Raw genomic sequence first — 6,612 nt, forward strand, 5'->3', positions numbered from 1 at the left:
AGTACGTCTGTAATGTCAATTATGACTTGTGTGCAAAATTTGAGGACAATCGGACTTGATTTGATATGTTTCGGCATCGGAAGTAGAAGTTTGAAGTTTTAAAGTTCATTAGGCTTGAATCGATGTGCAATTCGTGTTTTTAGTGTTGTTTGATGTGATCTAAAGGCTCGACTAAGTCCGTATGATGTTTTAGGACTTGTTGGTAAGTTTAGTTGAGGTCCTGGGGACCTCGAGTGGATTCCGGATGGTTAACGGATCATTTTTGGACTTAGAGGATTTTTGGTGCTGGGGTGGTTCTGGTGTCATCGCACCTGCTATGCGGTTGGCCGCAAGTGTGGTCTCGCATAAGCGAGCTTTGAGTCGCAAATGTGAGGGAGAGAAGGATGGACAGTGGTAGTAGATACGATATGAAGACCGCAGAAGCGGAGCCGCTTCTGCGGAAGGATGAACCCAGAAGCGGAGTGAGCGAGGGTGCCGGGGTGGCCAAGGCTTTCGTAGAAGCGGATGAGGGACCGCAGAAGTGCATCCGCAGATGCGGAGATTTGCGTGCAGAAGTGGAAGTTTCTCAGATGTGGTAGAGTTGAACGCAGGAGCATGTGAACCACAGATGCGGGTATGTTGTCGCTTCTGCAACGCTACAGATGCGGCTAAGTGTCCGCAGAAGCGGAAATACTGGCAGAACACTTAAATTCAAGGATTCGCGATTTTTGCTCATTTTAAACATTTTGAGCTCGGGTCATGGCGATATTTGAGAGCATTTTCGATGGATTTCTTGAGGTAAGTCTCTTGTACTTATTTTTTATCAATAACCTTGTTTCCCCATTGATTTTCCCACCTAGATTGTGTGTGTTTAGGGTGGAATTTGGGAGTTGGAGGCTAGGGATTTTAAGAGTTAAATTTGGGGATTTGAGTGGCGACTTAGTGTCGAATTTTGATAATTTTGGTATGGGTGAACTCGATATCGAATGGTTTTTCTTATTTTGTGACTTTTACCCGATTCCGAGACGTGGGCCCGGGTCGACTTTTTGGGGTGATTTTTCTATTCCTTGCTAAAGTCGTAAATTTATTAATTAAATTAGTTTCTTGTAATTGTATTCATGTTATGTAATTTCTTTGTTCTAGATTTGGGGAATTCGGAGTTAGAAAATCGAGGGAAAGGCATCGTTATCGATTGATTGAGCGAGATTTGAGGTAAGTGACTTGTCTAACCTTGTGTGGGCGAAATCCCCTTAGGTTTTGGTGCTATTATAACAATTTGTGTTATGTGAGTGCCGTGTATGTGAGGTGAAGAGTGCGTACATGGGCTAATTGTGGAAATTTTAGTTCTTGCTGAGTTGTCTTCTTTTAAATTCTTTAACTGAGTTGCCTTAGCATATGTAGTGATCATGTTTAGCCTAGTATCGCATTTCTACGTGCCTTAACACTTACTTACAATTTGTGCAACATGCTTAGTTGAATTACCTACTTCCCTTGATTTGAATTAAATCTTTAACAGTAAGATTTCTTGTTGTAAATTCGTTGTTCCTTCGGTTATCTGCTGCATATTTACTTTAGGACTACGAGGCGGTTCCTAGGGAGATCCCCATGTACTGCATATTTATGTTGGGACTACGAGGCGTTTACTCGGGAGATCCCTTTGTCTTGCATATTTACTTCGGGACTACGAGGCGGTACCTCGGGAGATCCCCCCTGTCTTGCATATTGACTTTGGGACTACAAGGCGGTACCTCGGGAGATCCCCCGTGTCGTGCATATTTATATTTGGGACTATGAGGCAGTACCTCGCGAGATCCCCTGTCGTGCATATTTACATTTGGGACTACGAGGCGGTACCTCGGGAACGCCCATGTTGTTTACCTCTAATTGCTGAGCTGTTATTTTTTGAAGTTTTTCATTGTTTAAATTTTCAGTCATTTCAAATATTATTATATCTTCTGCCTTACTTTTCTTTTAAACCAGTAAGGCCGTGACTTGACCTCGTCACTACTCTATCGAGGTTAGGCTTGACACTTACTGGGTACCGTTGTGGCGTACTCATACTAGACTCTACACATCATTTTGTGCAGATCCAGGTTCTTCCTACCAAGCCAGATACTAGTGAGTTGGACTGTACGTGGAGACTTCAAGGTATATTTGCCAGCGTCCGCAAACTTCAGAGTCCCCCTTTATCCTTATTATATTGTTTCCCTTATTCTCTTTAGACTGTGATATATAGAGACACCTACTACTTTCTTTTAGAAGCTTGTGACTTATTTCTAATGGGTTTTGGGAGTGGTAATTATTGATTTGCAGTTTTATATTTATTTCATGTGTTGAGAATTGGGCTTCAGTTCTTTATTATGTCATTCCGCAAATTTGTTAGGCTTACCTAGTCTCTACGGAAGGTGAATTGGGGTCGTGACAAATGTAGAACCCACAAAGATTCCTCTTTCTCAATTACCATGATCTCACACCATCAACCCGCCAAATTTCTTGTGGTTTCTTGTTAAACATTTCATGAACATTCCGAATTATCAGCCACAATCGTATATTCGACCTTCTGTCGGATAGTAAGTAGAACTCTTCGTAGAAACTTTATCAAAATCACACAACCGCTAACCCGCTCACATGAGATAACCCACTTGTGAGATTCCATTTCTACATCTTCCAACGACATTGCCCCGGTTACAACTACCACGAAATCAGCAAACCCCTCCCGAGCCCATGCTCGTCAACCAGCTATAAAAATTTGTCCATTCCCCATTGACATCAACTGACCATACATTCCAAACTCGAAGTCACGTCGCATCCCATAACGATAATCAAGCTTTTACACCCTTCATCATTCCAAGCAAACTCCTTTATGTCATATTAATCTTTCCTCAGTGCAGTAGCCACCGTCCCAAATGGCATTTATGGACTTGGTCATTGTCCACCATGACTCCCAAATCTCTCTAAACCTTTTCAAGGCATGTGGCTATCCTACCACATAATCCATATGCTACTCTGCCACTCTCACTTCGGTTAATCCATCTCCTTTAAGCAACTTCTCAACCTCTGCTTTTCATACTCTACCTGCTAGCAATTCAACCACCGCAAGACACCTCCCACCATGTCCTTCCTCATCCTTCGCTACCCAAATGTTGCCTCAAATCAAAATCCATCTCTGTAGCACCTGAACTAATAAATTGCTACCAACTCTAAGCCTCAATGAAGATCATCTTTCTTGAGCTATCAACATTAGAAACACCGACTCGATTTTGAAACCGCTACACACCGCCATCTCTGACAACCGCTTCTTAGGCACTATTTCGCAACACCCTGCCCTGAAGGCAAATCAAAGAAGACCATAACACCGGCGAACCTTAATGCGTTCACACAAGGACGACGACACCACATCACAAATGAGAATTCCACCACACTCGAAAATATCAAGTCTCATTACTCCAACCAAAGCATGAGCATCCTTAGTCTGATTGCCTTTCATCCGCTGGAATTAAATGTCGAACCTCTAAATCATGCACTGAGAAATCCTCCTTTCGATTCATCTGTGCCTTGACACATAAAGAAGCACCCTACCATTACACCAACAATGTGCGATAACAATGCATGAACATCATAATAATCTGTACACAGCCTAGAAACCATAGAAAATACATGTACTGGGCTGAAACGAAAGAACACCCTTATGAAAGGCGACGATAATAGCCTGCCGGAATACACAGGGAGAAACATATTGCACCATGACTGCATTACCACTACAACTCCTCGATGCCCAATTGATAACAAGCATTCTATGTTTCATAAGATTGAGTAGGAAGAAAATAAAGGCATAAGCTTCAATGGAATCAAATCGCACGAAGAGGAATCAAGAAGGGAAGTGCTCCTAACAGCCTTGTAGCCTCTCGAAGATAAGTACAGACGTCTCTATACCGATCCGCAAGATTCTACTAGACTTGATCATGAATCGTGAGACCCAAGTGAAACTAGAGCTTGGATACCAAGTTGTCACGACCCAAAACTCACTATAGGCCATGATGGCGCCCAACGTCGCTGTTAGGCAAGCCAATGGTGAACTACCAACTTGATTGTGCATTTTATTATTTTCGAAATCATGAATTTTATTAGATAAAGAAATCAACGCATTAAAATCATGAAAACTTACACTTTAAATAGAATAGATAATAAAAGTGTGTAAATGCTAAGAAAAATCACAAACAACATCTAGAAAATCCCAAAACCCGGTGTCACAAGTTCATGAGCATTTACTAAGAAGTACGATGATAGTACAACATCTGCCTGGAATGTAAGTAAGACATGATAGAGTAAATAGTACGATGGAGACTCTGTGGGTTGTGATAAGTAGCCTAGAATGTGGCTCACCATAAAGTCTCCTCAGCAGGTGCACCTATGCGCCAAGATATCCACCAATTGAACCTGTCAGATCCTGCACATTTAGTGCAGAAGTATAGCATGAGTAAGTAAATCAATACGTACCTAGTAAGTATCTAGCCTAACTCCGGAGAAGTAGTGACGAGGGGTCGACATCGATACTTACTAGAGGTCCAATAAAGCAATATGATAAATCATAAGCGGTATGAAGCACAACAGCAATAATCGGGTAAAACTTTAAGTTACACAATCTTCCATAAATTTCTTTTAAAGATCTAATTTTTCTCAGTCTCATATTCTATCTCAACACCTCAGATGTATCAAGTGCCAGTATCAAACGGATAAGGAATACCATATAAAATGCCAGGCATCGGTGGAAAGATAATCTCGTGAATATTCAGACGGCTAGCGATATAACGCACGATTATGCCGAGGTCGTACTGCCCGATCCCGAATTACGTGTACACTACCGAGAGTCAAAAGGCACAAACCATAGATGCATCTATTATACTGTCGAGGCATTCAGCCCGCTCCACTAGAAACGAAGAAACTTATCGAATTACGAGTCACATGCTTACAACACAAATGCAGGTGCATAATAATAAATATACGCCTTTACGTTTATGAAATATCTTGTCCATAACCCAAGGTGATAAAACTCGGCCTAATATTTTTATATGTTTCTAAATCAATTTTAGTTATAATACAATTAATTAAACTAGCAGAATGAGTCCGCACAATTCAAATATTACATGATAAATTCCTAAGTCTACCCGGACATAAACATGCTTTAGCTATGTACGGACTCTCGTTACATCGTGCGCACGTAGAACCCACAACTAGTAGCACATAATAAATACATCCCCTAGGGAGTAGTTTACCCCTCACAAAGTTAGACAGGAGACTTACCTCGTTCTGAAATTCCATAACCGGCTCCCGCGCCTCTCTAACACCTCAAACCAAAGCCCATCGATCCGTGTTTATACCCAATTTTGCCCTTATATTTTTCAAATAGTATATGTACTTTAAAGATATCATCCTACATCATTATTTAATTTACAATATTTATACAAGTATTTTTATAATTTTTCATAATTTTTAGAGCTTTAAAATTAATTTTCTTGTATTTAAATTACTTGAATATTTATTAATTACCCCTTAAATTATTTTGTGATGATTTAATTACCCAAAGTTATTATTCGCATCAACATATATGTTTCAGAATATTTTACTTTATTTTATGTAAGTTATATATTTTTAAGCTATTTACTTAATTTTGCAATAATAGCCTATATTCATGCATAATTACATTTTTATTACATTATTATATTTTTTAATGTTAAGCTATTATTTTTACTGCACAAGTAATATTTTTATTACTTATAAATTATTTTAAACAAATTTTGCATATTTAATTTATAGCCTCAATATAAGGTCTAATTTTGGAACCAAATTACATGCCCAAATACCCAGCACATTTCTTTGATCCCTCAGCAGCGCAACCGAATGACCCATTACCTTTGACCCGCCCAGTTTCCTATTTAATCTTGGCCATTGATCTCAAATGATCAACGGCCCATAATAAATCCCACATTCTATTTATATCCCCATAACCCAAAACCTAGATCCCATTTATCATTTCCGCCGCCTTCAAACACTCCCCTCCATCTCTTAAACCTAAACCCTAGCGACCAAAATCATCTCACCTTTTCTATGCATATTGCCTTTGAACCAGAGGCTTTCCTGCCTTTTCTGAACGCTTACCACTCTGATATGGTAATACTGAGTATCGTTCCATATATGGAAGGTGTATCTCATGTAAATCGGGTCCAAATGCACTCGACCTTAAAGATATCGTGGGATTCCGGCTAGATACCTCAAAGAACACATAGTATCTCTCCGATTTGGGCATATTTCCATCAAACCCGGCTTAATCAGGGTTTTGCCTTACCCGCTGCCCTAATTCTGATTTGAAATTAGTTTCCATGTGGTCTTTTCCTTATTCTGTATGATTGATTTCTTTTCCTTATTTTGTATGATTGATCTCTTTTTCCTTATTCTGTATGATCGATTTTTCCTTCCCTTATTCCGTATGATTAATTTCTTTCCTTATTCTGTGTGATTAGTCTTCTTTCCATGTTCGTTCTTTCAATTCCTACTACTATATAAACCCCTCCCCTAATCCTCTTAACGGACCTCATTACCGCTATTACTCTTACTATTCTCTTCTTTTACTCGTTC

This window comes from Nicotiana tomentosiformis, chromosome 2 (genome assembly GCF_000390325.3).
Source record: "Nicotiana tomentosiformis chromosome 2, ASM39032v3, whole genome shotgun sequence".
NCBI classification, from domain to species: Eukaryota; Viridiplantae; Streptophyta; class Magnoliopsida; order Solanales; family Solanaceae; genus Nicotiana; species Nicotiana tomentosiformis.